Genomic DNA, 16,072 nt, shown 5'->3' on the forward strand with positions numbered 1-16,072 from the left:
ATTTTATCAAGCAACAGAAGTGAAAGGAGGTGTATTATATGTCAAACAAAAACCACTTAGTCCATAAGCTTCTAGTTGTGGAAAAGGAAGCGAAAGAGGGAGGCGGACACAGGCAGTTTGGGCAGGTCTATACTCTGAGCTCTTGGTAGGTGGAGGCAGAAGGATTAGGAGTTGAAGGCTAGCCTTGGGTACATGGCAGGTTCTGTGGCCAGCCCAGACATATGAGACCATCTTTAAAAACAGAGGCAGCGGGGTGGAGAGAACAAGAATTGGAACATGTGTAACATTAGCTAGCCAGAGAGAGTGGGGCCCCTGGGGGAGAGGGAGGTAGATACGAGCAAGAAACAACGACAGATGTAGGGGACATGCTGTAACAAAACCCACTGCTTTTTAACAAAAAGTCAAAAGAAGAGCCTGGGCTGCCACCTGCAACCCTGTTGCTCAGGAGGAAACAGAGACAAGAAGATTGTCAAAACGTTGAGGCCAGCCCAGTCTCTCAAATGGTTTCCACTTGATCAGAGACATCGTGGATCAAAAACAAGAACGAAGCAGAGGGTACACAGTGGGAGGGTGGTGCACACAAACGGTCAGTACAAGTGGAAACAGGTCCTGGGAGCTTCTTGGGGACAGAAGTGACACGGGTCTCCCTGTCTTACCTTCAGAAAAAAAGCTCCAGGGTCAGTTCCCAGCACCAATATGGCCGCTCACAACTGCCAATCACTCCAGGTCTAGAGGATCCAGGGCCCCTTCTGGCCTCCAAGGGCATTGTGTGCACATGGTACACAGATACACATGCAAGCAAAATACCCACACACATGAAATAAAATAAAAATGAATCCTTACTGTGGGAGCCCGTTCTGGGGTTCCTCGTGGCTTTACCCAGCAGGTCCGAATAGAGGATGATCAGGACCACAGGCCTGAGTGCAGGTGTCTGAGATGGTCTGCACTTGGCTGTGCTGGGGGAGGAGGTCTTTTGCTCCACCCCTTGGCGTCTCTATAAAAACCCTGGGCCAGAGACAGTTGGGGCCCGTTGGAATAGGTTCCAGGCCCTCTCGAGGCTATCCTTTATTTTCTATCTGTTTATCTCCACAAGATTCTCCGCTATAAATCCTTCTATCTAATATTTCCTGCTGCTCACACTCAAGAAAACTCTGGGAAGCTGTGGGGGTGGTGGGTAAACGCCCCACACCTTACTAGAAAGGAAAAAAGCTCCTAAGAATAAATGTCAACAGCATCACATTTCAATAACTATAAACAGTTAGATGCTACAAAAGGCATGATTTATCACATGAGGTTCTGTTCATAGCTCAGTCTTGCTGGACTTAGTGGAGCAGGACTGAATATGCAAGAGACTGAGATGCGAAGGTCAAAATTTTGAGGCCAGCCTGAACAAATAAACTCAGGCCAGTCACAGCTGCCTGGAACTCTAGATCCATAGGATCTGATGCCCTCTTCTGGCCTCCCTGGGGACTTGTACTCCTGTGCACATACACATACATCTATCTATCTATCTATCTATCTATCTATCTATCTATCTATCTATCTATCTATCTATCTATCTATCTATCTATCTATCTATCTTTTTAGTTAGAGAAAAGACACACTGTCAATCTTTCCTTCTAGCTGAGGCTGGACTGGAACTCTCTATCTCTGCTGAGGTTGGCCTAGAACTCCTGATTCTCCTACCTCCACCCCCAACTGCTGGGATTACAACTCTGTGCCCTCACTCCAGGTTTAACTGTCTTTTGTTTCTTTGTTTGTTTTGGATGTTGTCGTTGTTGTTTTGGCATTTTTGTTTTGCTTTTTGGTTTTTCAAGACAGGGTTTCTCTGTGTAGCCCTGGCTGTTCTAGATCTCACTCTGTAGGCCAGGCTGGCCTCAAACTCACAGAACTCTACCTGCCTCTGCCTCCTGGGTGCTGGGATTAAAGGCATGTGCCATCACCACCCAGCGAGTTAATTTTTCTTAAGCTATTTATTTATTTATTTATTTGTTATTTTGATACAGGATCTTGGTATAAAGCCTAGGCTGCCTTGGAACTTGCCATATAGCCCAGGCAGTCTGGATTTGATTCATTTACATCAGCCCTCTAGGTACTGGGATTTTATGACAAGCATAAATCATCATTCTTGGCTTACTAATTTTGTTTTTACTGTCTGTATATAAACTATGTGAATCTATTGGCATCATTTTCTGACTGATTCTAGTAAGTTTAGCAAGCCAGGCCAGCAACTATGTATGGCAGTTCTAGGCACGGAGGTGTTGACCACTTGAAACATAACCTGAATGTGAAAGACACTACATTACATTTGGAGTCTCTCTTGATGTGCGAACCATACACATAAAAACACTGATTTAAGGCGGGGGTGGGGGGGGGGGGGTGAACATGTGTGAGCCCAGCACTTGGGAGGCAGAGGTGAAATGATCTCTGAGTTCCAGGACAGACTGGTCTACAGAGTGAGCTCCAGGACGGCCAGGCTACACAGAGAAACCCGTCTCAAAAAAACCAAAGGAAACAATCAAAAACCCCACTGATTTAAATGTCCACTAACAGAAATGAAGAGAGAAAACAGCCTCTTAGGCTAGGGAGATGGCTCAGTGGATACAATGTTTGTTGCTCTAATATGAAGACCTGAGTTGGATCTTCAGTACCCATAACCCCAGCACTGGGGAGGAGTAGACAGGGAGATCTCTAGGCTTCACTGGCCAGACAGTCTAGCCGAAGCACCAAGCTCCAGGTTCAGTGAGCAATCCTGTCTCAAAAGATAAGGTGTAGAAGATACTCAAAGTCAGCTTTGGGCCTCCATTCATGCACACACAAATGAGCACACTGGCACACACACACACACACACACACACACACACACACACACACCAACATTCTTTTGTTTTGGTTTTTGAGACAGGTTTCTCTGTACAGCTCTGGCTGTCCTGGAACTTGCTCTGTAGACCAGGCTGGCCTCAAACTCAGAGATTTTTCTGCCTCTGTCTCCCAAATGCTGGGATTAAAGGCATGTACCTGGCTGGAGAGATGGCTCAAAGATTAAGAGTACTGACTGTCCTTCCACAGGTCCTGAGTTCAATTCCCAGCAACCACATGATGGCTCACAACCATCTGTAATGAGATCTGATGCCATCTTCTGGCCTGCAGTCTTATATGCAGACAAAATACTGTATACATAATAAATAAATAAATTTTAAAGGCATGTACCACCACCATCCGGCCCACAAATCTTATTAAATAAAACAAACATGGAGCTGGAGGGATGGCTCAGTTGTTAAGAGTGCATACTGTTCTTCCAGAGGACCTGAGTTCAGTCTCCAGCACACACATGTTTCAGAGGATCTGACTTGGGCACCTGCACTCACATGTAAATACATCTAACACACACACATATGCACACAATTAAATATAAATCAGCCGGGCATTGTGGCACACGCCTTTCATCCCAGCACTCAGGAGGGAGAGGCAAGCAGATCTCTGAGTTCAAAGACAGCTGGTTCTACAGAGTGAGTTCTAGGACATCCAGGGCTACACAGAGAAACCCTTTCTCAAAAATCAATCAATTAATCAATCTGTCTTAGTCAGGGTCACTATTTCTGTGGTGAAACATCATGACCAAAGTTTAGGGAGGAAAGGGTTTACTTGGCTTGGCTTCCATGACATCTTTCATCATCAAAGGAAGTCAGGACAGGAACCCAAACAGGACAGGAACCTGGAGGCAGGAGCTGACGCAGAGGCCACAGAAGAGTACTGTTTACTGGTTTGCTCCTCTTAGCTTGCTCAGCCTGCTTTCTTGTAGAACCCAGGACCACCAGCCCAGGGATGGCACCACCCACCATGGATTGGGCCCTCCCACATCCATCACTAATTAAGGAAATGCCCTACAGGCTTACCCATAGCCTGATCTCATGGAGACATTTTATTTTTCAGTTGAGACTCCTTCCTCTCTGGTAACTCTATCGTATCAAGTTGACATAAAACTAGCCAGTAAAAAAAAAAAAATCTTTTAAAAATATACACATAAGCTGGGCAGTGGTGGCGAACATCTTTAATCCCAGCACTTGGGAGGCAGAGGCAGGTGGATCTCAGTGAGTTCAAGGCCAGCCTGGTCTACAGAGTGAGTTCCAGGACACCCAGAGCAGTTGTTACACAGAGAAACCCTGTCTCAAAAACAAACAAACAAACAAACACCCACATAAAACAAACAAACACACAAAATATGGTATGTCCAGATGGTGGAATATTACTTATCAATAAAAGGGACAAATAAGTGATTCATGCAGAAACGTGAATAGATATCGAAATCATCACCCTGAGAAAAGCAAGACACAAAACTGGTAGACATTTGTGTAAGATGTAATTTAATCTGTGGTGATAGGAGCCCAGTCAGATGACTCAGCAGGCAAAAGCATTGCTGTCAAGCTTAATGGCCTATGTTTGATCCCCAAGACCCACACTGCGGAAGGAAGGAATAAACTCCTGCAAGTTGTCCTCCGACCTCCACACACACATTGTGACCCACACAAACCTTCTGTCTTAGCTAGTGTTCTATTGCTGTGAAGAGACACCATGACCACGATGACTCTTAGAATAAAAAGCATTTAATTGGGGGTTGCTTACAATTTCAGAGATTTAGGTCAATATCATTGTTGGGGATCCCCCCTCAAGACCCCACCCAAAAAAAGCCCACCAAGCAGCGACTCCTCCCCCGGAGCTCCTCAGCCACCTTGTTGTGCCCAGATCGTGACCCCCAGAGAGACCACCAAAGACGAGCATGCCGGAATGCAAAAGCAAGGTTTAATTCTGGATATCCAAAAGCAATAAAAGCCTAGGCAGGGACTTCGTCCAATACATCCAACGCAGTGGAGGCAGGAGGAAGCGCCCACCTGTCTGCAAGCTCAGTTTTTAAAGGGAAAAGTCACAAGGTTACATCATTTAGGGGTGCTAGTACAGGTACAATTCTGATTGGCTCGCTTCTAGGGACTTCTAGAAATTACTTCTAAGGGAGTGGTTGCCCGCCACCATTTCTCATTGGCTGCCCTCAGGTGGGGGCATTTCTGTGGTCAGTTACCCTGGAAACCAGGGAGAGGACATTCCATAGTCTGGCAGGCATTACCTCATGACTATCTTGTGGCTCTGTACTTTTACACTTCCTGGTTTCTGGAATATGAACTGACTGGTCTCAGTAACTTCTGGCCTGTTCCAGTAACTTATGGCCTGTAGCTAAAAGGAGCAGTCTTAGGCCTTTAGTTTTGGGGTGAGAGCATTTTGCTCTTATTTTGGTTCCACACCTGTTGTTCAAATCTGAGATGGTCTTTTAATAAAAATCCCAGAGCCAGATATTGGGGTGAAAGCTGAAAGATCAGAGAATCAGAGCAAGCCACAGCCAACCTCACCTCATCAACTCCTCAGCCAATCCTGTTTCCTTTGACTGAAAACCTCTGAGTCCTCACCTGAAAGGACCTCAGCTGAACTGCTTTAGTTCCTGTTTCCTCATGCCTTATATACCTTTCTCCGCCCAGCCAGGTCACTTCCTGTGATTAAAGGCATGTGTGCTTCCCAGTACTGGGATTAAAGGTGTGTGCCATAACTGCCTGGCTCTGTTTCCAGTGTGGCTTTGAACTCACAGAGATCCAGATGGATCTCTGCCTCCTCAGTGATAGGATTAAGGGTGTGTGCCACCATTGTCTGGCCTCTTTGTCTATCTAGTGGCTGGTTCTGCTCTCTGATCACCAGGCAAGTTTATTGGGGTCCACAATATATCACTACAACTACCTACAGGGAATTTAAGACCTGGCCCACAGACATCCCCTAGTGGTTTTCCCTCATGGTTTCTCCTCTTCCGCTGGGACCACCTGGAAATGTTCAATTAAATCCTGAACTTTAATTTGGCCTGACCTGATTTATTGCATCAGTGGAGAAACCCAATATTGGGGTATGGAAACTTTTCAATCATCATGGTGGGGGAGTGTAGTAAGTAGCTGTTCTAGCTTTGACCTTGAAACACTGTCCCCAGAGTGACAGCAGGTAACTGCCACACCTGCCTATGACCTGCCCTGGCTGAGAGGGAGCGCCTTAAGACTCGAGGTGCACACCTGCTGGCCCCTTCTGGATACTTCCTGGTCCTGGAAGCTGGGTGGGAGCCCAAGCTAGAGTTCTCTGCTGGGTGGTACCTCATCTCTCCCGGATCCTGTAACCAACCCCTATTGGCTGTAAGTTATCCTAGAAATAAACCTCTCTTGATTACCAGATAAATTACGTGGATGCCTCATTAATTACAGTTAGGGGGGGCATAGCAGGGTGCAGGCAGGCCCAGGAGCAATAGCTGAGAGCTACGTCCTCATCAGAAAGCAGAGAGAGAGAGAGAGAGAGAGAGAGAGAGAGAGAGAGAGAGAGAGAGAGAGAGAGAGACTGGGCCTGGTGTGAACTTTTGAAACCTAAAAAAAAAAGAGCCTATCCCAGTGACAAACGCCCTCCAACAAGGTCATGTGTTCTAATCCTAATATTTTCAGAGTTCCTTGTGGTGATGTTTTGTTTGTGCTCTAACAAAGCTTGCCTGGAGATCAGAGGACAGAGCTAGCCACTAGTTAGCCACAGAGGCCAGGCTGTGGTGGCGCACACCTTGAATCCCAGCACTTGGGATCCCATGCCATTGCTCTCAGTCCTTGGGAGGCACAAGCCTTTACTCCCAGCACTAGGGGTGTGGAGACAGGAAGTGATAGGCCTGAGAAGAGAGAGGAATTTAAGTCTGGTCAGGCTGAGGGGTTGGCAAGGTAAGAGGCTTGTTCCTTTGTCTCTCTGATCTTTCAGCACTTACCTGATTCTGGATTTTTATTATTAATTATTAAGACCAACTAAAATTTGAGCTACATCTGACATCCAACTTTGGGGGCACAAATTCACGAAAAAGCCACTTTGCAGCCACGGGCACAGGCTGCATGTGGCTGGAGTCACTACCTGCTGGCTAAGGTTTTTCCTTTCTTTTCCTTGAGCCTCTGAGTGAGTTAGGATTTTTCTGCAGCCTATCTGCAGCAAACTCCATAGGCCTTGGGGGCTCCAGACCGCTGCTCTCATGTATTCCCCTGTGCAGACGGCTGGCTCCTTGGCTTCTTCTCTCCCTGTGGGTTGTGGGCTCTCCCTGGACCCCCTCCTCAGGCTGCTGCCACACTAGGTAGCTGCCTTGAAAACTGTTCAGGTTTCTACTGTTCTACGCAGAGCAGTCAGCTCCATACTTCCTCATCATCTGAATCGCAATCCTTGGCAGATTTGGTGAGACAATTGGGAATCTTAAAGGGAGGAATTAGTTAAAAGAGAGAGTTTTTCCCCACATTAAAAAATGGGAAACACTATTACAATGGAGGGAGTTAGGTCTCTGAATGATAAGACGCTGGACGGTTTGAAAATGGAGCAATTAAATGAGAAGATAATTAATTAAATTTCATTTATATAATGTCAATTATAAATATTATCTGTTTGATCATTTTTTATTTTATCATTTAAAAAGCTGGTTAATATGAGTGCCAAGATAAAAGTTTTAGAAAAACTTATTAAAACAGATCATAGAGATATTCAGACCCAGACAGAGGAATTTAAAAGAGAACCAATCTCTGCATTGCATTATAAGATTAGAGAAGAGGGGCTGGGGAGATGGCTCAGTGGTTAAGAGTGCTGGCTGCTCTTCCAGAGGACCCGGGTTCAATTCCCAGCACCCACATGGCAGCCCACAGCTGTCTGTAATTCCAGTTCCAGGGGATCTTCATACCAATGCAAATAAAATAAAAAACATTAAAAAAAAAAAAAAGGTTAGAGAAGAACAGCCTAAGGTTTTCAAACAGCCAACCTTAATTTATCCAGTAACCTTACAGGAACTGCCAAGTGATAGGTGTCCCCAAGGCTGTGTAAGAGCTGAATGGACTCCTGTGCAAATGTTAGATTTGAGGAGATTCAAGGAAGTTATAGTCTCATATGGCATGCATTTACCTTTTGTGAAGCAGATGTTAAACTCATGGTCAGCTTGTAATAGAATTATCCCCCAAGACTAGAGAGACTTGGTTACAGCAGTATTGGAACCTGGTTCTCAATTACAGTGGAGGACCTGGTGGAAAGATGAGGCTAAGACCATTGAACAATGAAGGAGGGCTAGAGGTAAGGAAATTTCCCAAGACCAACTTTTTTGTTTTGTTTTGTTTTTTAATTTTCCGGACCTGAGGACTGAACCCAGGGCCTTGTGCTTGCTAGGCAAGCGTTCTACCACTGAGTTAAATCCCCAAACCCAAGACCAGCTTCTTGGAGAGGGAGATTATGCTAATGTAAAAAGCCAACTTCTATATGATGACTATACCCTGGATTTATGCCACACAGCAGACTTGAATGCTTGGGACAATAAAGGATAAAGGAGTAGGAAAGAAAACTGAGTCATTTACTAAAGTTATACAGAGCCCCAAAGAAACCTTCACTGATTTCTTATAAAGATTGACTTCAGCAATAAATAGAATGATACCAAATTCAGAAGCTAGACAAATGATCATTGAATCTCTGACTTTTGAAAACGCAAATGCACAATGCAAAAGGGTAATTAGGCCTTTAAAGGTAAGATCAGCACCCTTGGAGGAATGGATATGAGGTACAATCAATATTGAATGATACTGGTGAAAATTATTAAGGCCACTCCATGTAGTTAAAAGGGAGATTTATTTAGTGGCATAACTTACAAATGAAACGATAGGTAACAGGGTCTGGGAAAGATGCAGCACAGTCCGGCGGTGTTCTCTGGAGCACTCTGCTCAGTCTACCTCCAGCATCTAGGGTCCAGGAAACAAGAGAAGGGGGTACATCAGGATCTCTGGTCTTCAGGGCCCTCTCTTGGCCCCACCTTGTAGGTGTGATAAGTTACCAAAGCCTCAGTGGGGGTTGGAACTTCCAGATCAAAGCTGGAATGGCTACCCACTACAGAATCTCAGAACCATGATGACAGGAAAGGTGATTTCCAGAAGTTTGAAGAAAAATTAAAATATAAGGTATTCGCCTGTGTGGCCTGGGCAGGCATCTCCATGAAGAGTAAGGTGACCTGCTGACGTCCCACGCAACCTAAGTCAGAAGCTCATTTTTTAGTAAAAGGGGGACCTGTAGGGTCCTGACCCCCGTTTTGGGTAACTGTTGCCTTGCTTGCTGACCGTGACCTTGATATCCTCCCTATGCTAATTCCTTACAGGGTTCCACCATCCTAAATGCTTAAGGGAAGTGCCTTGTCTGTGTATCCTGCATAATGGGCATTAGCAGCTTAGATGCAAGATTGTAAAACATCGGTAGCAAACTTCTACCCTCCGGGGTTCTCCCATTGTGCTGTAAGCCTGTAATTAAGACCTCTTCCCTCCTTCAATAAACAGCATTCGGCATTAAATAAATAATAAAAAAATATATATCAGGTATTTCAATTGTGGCAAATAAAGTCACCTAAAAAGGGATTGCAAACAGGGCATTCCTAAAAACAATGTTTTTTTTCTAAGAATAATCCAAACAAAAGGCCCCTTCCTACTGGAGTATGCGAAAGGTGTGGCAAAGGCAGACATTGGACCAATGAATGCAGATCAACAAGGGACAGACAGGGTAAGCACCTTTGCTGGTGGGAAACGCATTGGGAGGCCTCTCACAGACCCCCATGTCAAATTTGGTTCTCTCATTTCCTGTGACCTTAGGGGAAACTCCAGAGCAATTAAAGGACTTAATGCCTATTTTAAAAAACCATACTGCTCTGTATGTTAGAACAGTTAGAAAAAAAACCAAAAATTTCAGGAGAAACCATAAATAAAAATTGATAAAGATTAGCTTTGAACAAGAGAAACCTCTTGATTAGAAGAGGTGATAGTTTATCAACTAGCATGACCATTCAATCTAAATTAACTAATAAGACTAACAAATGCTTTTCATTTGATCAGGTATAACTTGCCAAAAGGGAAGCTTCCCAAAGTTAGGCTTGGGGCAGGGTTTTATTTTTGTCTTTCCAGGAAAATAAAAACAACCATCTAGACAAATAAGCATCCAAAGAAGAAGGGAGAACTACCCAGAAAAAATTACCAAGAAAAGGAATAATCTGACCTAATGCAATCTCTGAAGTCTCCAAAAGGATGATGGGATCCCACAAAGATGATTCCACCAGGACTATGATAACACTACTAAGATGAAAAACACGACCTAAAGATCAGCTTTGGACTACAAACTGCTCAGGACAATCTCAAGGTGGCTAGCTGAGATGATTCAGCCTCACAGACTACCCTAGCCAGAATGTGAGACAAGCCCTGTAGTTTCCCATTATGCAGAAAATGGAAAACAAATGATACAGCTCCTTCTCCCAGGTCTTGACAATTAACCCATGATTCCCTAAAGATGGGAAAACTCTAGCTACAATAGGTGATTAGCTACTAATCTTCATTCCTTTATTATCCTAAATAGTTTGTAATAATAACTGTCAAGGACTAACAATTTGCATTACATTGTTAAATGAGATGTATAGGTACAATATCTTGAACAAAATTAGAAATGTATGTACAGTATGTTCTAACAAAAATAATCTCAACTTTGTATCAATATACAAAAATCCATATCAATGTAAAATATTTAAAACTAGTAGTTATTCTTTTGGTTTAAAAGTAGACTTAATAATCTGCCTTTTTACAGTGGGACCAAGTCCTGTGCTCATTCCATGAGTTGGCTGTTTGAAACCAGGAACTTATGCAGGGACACTTGGCTCAGTCTGAGAGGAAGGGACTGGACCTCCCAGGACTGAGTTTACCAAGTCGATCACAGTCCTCGGGGGAGGACTTGTCCTGGAGGAGGTGGGAATGGAGGGTGGGCTGGGGGTAAGGGGAGGGCGTGGGAGGGGGGAGAATAGGGGAACCCATGGATGATATGTAGAACTGAATGGTATTGTAAAATAAAAAATATATATCACAAAAAAAAAATAATCTGCCTTTTTAATCCTATTTCTATATTCCCCTGTTTCTTTCCAGGGTAGATTCAATAATCTACTCTTCTATCTTATCATACCTATATCCCCCTTTTTTCTTTTCAAAACAAGAACCCTGAATCTAAACTCATTTGTTCAGCTATTTTTCTGAACATTACCAATAACAACCTGTAACCAACTCCCCTAAACAATGACAGTTATCTATAACCCAATGAAAAACCAAAAATCACCCAACCCACCTCTGGGGAATGTGGGAGTCATGTTCTTAAATTTACTTCCTGCTGTCTGGGGGCAATGGCATATTTATTTTTTCTCAGGTTTTAGGTGGAAACTCTTGCCAACACATTGGGCACCATTTGTAACTAGAGTTTTCCTGCCTTGCCCACAGTCAGGACAAATCTCTGTCACCTGCCAGTCCCACAGCCTCTCAGACCCAACCAAGCAAACACAGAGACTTATATTGCTTACAAACTGTATGGCCGTGGCAGGCTTCTTGCTAACTGTTCTTATAGCTTAAATTAATCAATTTCTATAAATCTATACCTTGCCACGTGGCTCGTGGCTTACCGGAGTCTTCACATGTTGCTTGTCATGGCAGTGGCTGACAGTGACTCCCTTTCCCTTCCTGTTCGCTTAATTCTCCTCTCTGTTAGTCTTGTCGATACTTCCTGCCTGGCCACTGGCCAATCAGTGTTTTATTTATTAACCAATCAGAGCAATTTGACATACACACCATCCCACAGCAACCTATTACAATTAAACTTGTATTAATTTTAAGTATGTTTTTTAAGGTCAAGCAGGGCACAAAGGAAAGGAGTGCTGAACCTTGTCAAGACAAGGTAGGACAGCCCTTCAGAAATTCCTGCTTCACAGAAAAGTCTGTCAGATATTCTATGCCTGTAGGCTGAAGATGGATGCCCCGATGTTGCAAAAGAACCTTGGGTGATGGTCCAGGCTGCCAGCTGTTTCTGTCATTTCTCACTTTTTTGGAAGTCACTTACTTGCACTTCCTGTTTATTTAGGTAATATTATTTCCTTCTCAGGTCTCTGATGGAGTTGAAGACTTTATAGTTATAGTTTTCCTTGTTACCAGATTCAGAAAAGAAATTCACTAAAGAAGTGTAAAGTGTGTAAGGTTGAGAGACATGAAAAGATAATTTTGGTAATGCAAGTTAGAATAGAAAGTGAATTAGGTACAACCTTTTGGACTCACCAAAATAGGATAGATATGGAGTCTTTTCTATGAATCTGTCAAATGTTTATTTATTTATTTATTTATTTATTTATTTATTTATTTATTTATTTTGTTTTTTTCGAGACAGGGTTTCTCTGCGTAGCTTTGCGCCTTTCCTGGAGCTCACTTGGTAGCCCAGGCTGGCCTCGAACTCACAGAGATCCGCCTGGCTCTGCCTCCCGAGTGCTGGGATTAAAGGCGTGCGCCACCACCGCCCGGCCCTGTCAAATGTTTATGAACTAGACATTGTTGATGCAATTATTGCCTGTATGTATTGTATAGTTATTGTACTTACTGTATATCGTTTTTCTTATATTAGATATAAACTTCTTTTCCCATTTTTAGACAAAAAGGGGGAAATGTGGTGATATTTTGTTTGTGCTCTAACAAATAAAGATTGCATGGAGATCAGAGGGCAGAGCTAGCCACAAGCTAACCTTAGAGGCCAGGCCATGGTGGCACACACCTTGAATCCCAGTACTAGGGAGGAGGAAACAGGAAGTGATATGGCTGGACAGAGAGAGGAACATAAGGAGGGCTGAGACAGGAACTCAGCCCCTTTTCAGGCTGAGGAGTGGGTGATGTAAGAAGTGGCTGTGGCTTGTCTCTCTGATCTTGCAGCATTTACCTCTATATTTGACTCTGGGTTTTTATTATTAAGACCAATTAGAATTTGTGCTCCAACCAGGCGGTAGTGGCGCACGCCTTTAACCCCAGTGCTCGGGAGACAGAGGCAGGTGGATCTCTGTGAGTTCGAGGCCAGCCTGGGCTACAGTGTGAGTTCTAGGAAAGGTACAAAGCTACACAGAGAAACCCTGTCTCGGAAAAAGGAAAAAAAAAATGCTATAGTTCCTCTTTCTGGTGATTAAACATTCAAATACGGGAGCCAATGGAAGCCATTCTCGTGCAAACCACCACACCTATACCCTACACAAAAGAAATAAATAATAAATGTAATAATCTATGGTGACTAAACATTTTGATTTTTGGTGTGATTTCACAATGCTATAATTATCAGAAACCAATGATTAATTCACATAGAGGACAGTAAATTTTATAGAATTTTTTTGGTAATTGTAATTTTACTATCCCAAACACACAAGATACTTGGGTTCCATGTAGACCAACTATCTGCTCCTTCTGGCCTGATTTCCTGCCTGGATTAATTTAGAACTAGCTGGCTTGCTGTAGCAGAGACCTCAAACACATAGTGACTTGTTATTCTTTGACAGTTTCATACATGTAAATAATGCATGTTGACCACATGCACACCCAACTCCTTCCTCCCCATCCTCAGGAGTCCCCACCTCATCCTTCCCACTTGCCCCAGGAAGCCCCAACACTCCCTTTATATTCTCTCCTCCTTTTTCATTACTCATAATGCACTGAGTCTGTGGGAGCCCGTTTTCTGGTTCCTTGTGGCTTTACCCAGAAGGTCCACATAGAGGATGATTAGGACCACGGGCTTGAGAGTAGGTGTCTGAGATGGTCTGCACTTGGCTGTGCTGGGAGAGGAGGTCTTTTGCTCCACCCCCTTGGCGTCTCTATAAATACCCTGGGGCAGAGACAGTCGGGGCCCCTTGGAAAGGTTCCAGGCCCTCTCGAGGCTATCCTTTATTTTCTGTCTGTTTATCTCCACCATATAAATCCTTCTATCTAATATTTCCTGCTGCTCACACTCAAGAAAACTCTGGGGAGCTGTGGGGTTGGTGGGTAAACGCCACACAGAATGGTGCCATAAACAGGGACTAAAGAAAAAAAGGGGGACTAAGACAAATGAACAAGGACTAAAGACAAAGTGATAAGGACTAAAGATAAAGGAAAATAATAGTTTTATTACAGAGGTTTTGACTAAAGTGTGGGTCATCCCTGCCAGGGGAAAGGCATGCATGCCAGTGCTATGGGATATATACACACACACATACACACATATATATATATAATTGAGGGGCAGGGATTTTATCCTCAAGAGAAAAGGAAAACAGACTGGAAGGATGTCTGATGCTGCAGCGCAAAATTCTCTTCTGTCAAAATTTTCTATCTTCTATCCCTTTCTCAATTTCTATCTGTGAAAAATAAGTATAAGGTATAGGGTAGTAATATAGTATAGGAAAAACTTAGAAGTGTAAGATCAGGGGCTATAGAGATGGCTCAGAGGTTAAGAGCACTGGCTTGTTCTTCCAGAGGTCCTGAGTTCAATTCTCAGCAACCACATGGTGGCTCACAACCATCCGTAATGAGAGCCGGTGCCCTCTTCTGGCCTGCAAGCATGCATGTAGGCAGAACACTGTATACATAATAAATAAATAAATGTTTTTTTAAAAAAAGTGTAAGATCGTGTAGAAAAAATAAGTAAGGCAACTAGACAGAAAAACTCTCTAATTTTCTAACTTTGGGGGCTATGAAAGCAAACTGGGGGAAAAAATCTTTCTTTGGGCTTTACGGGAGTGCATTTCGGGGATACTAGGGTTCCTGCAGTTGTAAACTTCCTGGAGCACAGAGCTGAGGCAGGAAGGTGCAGGATCCAGGGGAAGATTGCTAATGAACAAACAAAGCTAAAGCCGGTGGGAACGGCACAGTTGTCTGCTTTCCTACAAGTCCCGGGTTGATAGGTCCACAGCTGCAAAAAGAAATCTGAGAAAAGCTTTCCTATCAGAGTAAGGACCTTTCTGGGAAAACAGTAAAGCTGAACTGTGTCTGAAGCAGTTGTGCTGCTGAGTCAGAACGCTGTCTGGGGAAAGAGCCCAGCCAGGGCAGAACAGAACTATCCAGGAGTAAAGCTTTCTTTTCTGTCAGAGAAAGCACCTCTTTGAGAAAAGCTTTGTTTCAACTGACTCCCTGAGATGATGGAGTGTAGCCCTGAGGGGTGATGGCCTCTGGCATAAGCTCTGTCCTTGAGCACCCAGACAAACACAACCCACTGGGGGACTGGGTCAGGTGAAGGCCTGATGAGTCAAAACACCCGTCCTAATGGGAGTTTAGAAATGGCAAAAAAAACCTCCCTTGTTAGATTTTCAGTCTGTACGCAAACCACACAGACCCCGAAAACAGAAACGGACAAAAAGCCCCTACCTTCAGTAGCAGGGAAAGCCACCACTGTAGTGTCGGAAACTGTTTCTGGGGTAGAGGGGATAAACTGAGACCAAACTGGATACTGTCAGGGAGAAGGACTCTGAAGAAACAGAGGGGACAGATTCCTCCCCAGAAAATATATGACCTGAAAAAGCTACTAGAATTTGAGGCAGACTGGGGGGTGGAAGCAGCCTACCTCCAAAGGCAGCTAGCAGAGGTACAGAGCCGCAGACAGATAGCTGAAGCTCTGGGAGGCGGCAAAAATGAGAATAAGATCAGTGGGAGAAAATCTCTCTGAAGGAGCTATGGAAAAGCTCTTGTAAATGATCTTGTTTTTCACTGACTGGCTAAGACAAACACAAGCCCCGAGGAAAGTTACTATCAGAAATGCCAGCCTCAGGCTGGACGGTGGTGGCACACGCCTTTAATCCCAGCACTCGGGAGTTCAAGGCTAGCCTGGTCTGCAGCGTGAGATCCAGGAAAGAAAGGCACAAAGCTACACAGAGAAACCCTGTCTCAAAAAACCTAAATAAATAAATAAATAAATAAATAAATAAATAAATAAATAAATAAATAAATAAATAAATAAAATATGCCAGCCTCAATGCCAGCTAACGAGGCAGGTGCAGTTCTGATTCGGGGGCCAGTGTCAAATGAAGGAGAGACACCTGTTGAAGCCAGCTGAGGAGAATAGAAACATCCTAATGTCCCATAGCTGAAAATGTAAAATGCTTGTTCAAATTTCCTGTTGCAAAAGCAAAAAACTTTGTTCAAACCTCCTGGGCAAGAATTTGTAAGCA

Source organism: Peromyscus maniculatus, chromosome 3 (assembly GCF_049852395.1).
Source record: "Peromyscus maniculatus bairdii isolate BWxNUB_F1_BW_parent chromosome 3, HU_Pman_BW_mat_3.1, whole genome shotgun sequence".
Taxonomy (NCBI): Eukaryota; Metazoa; Chordata; class Mammalia; order Rodentia; family Cricetidae; genus Peromyscus; species Peromyscus maniculatus.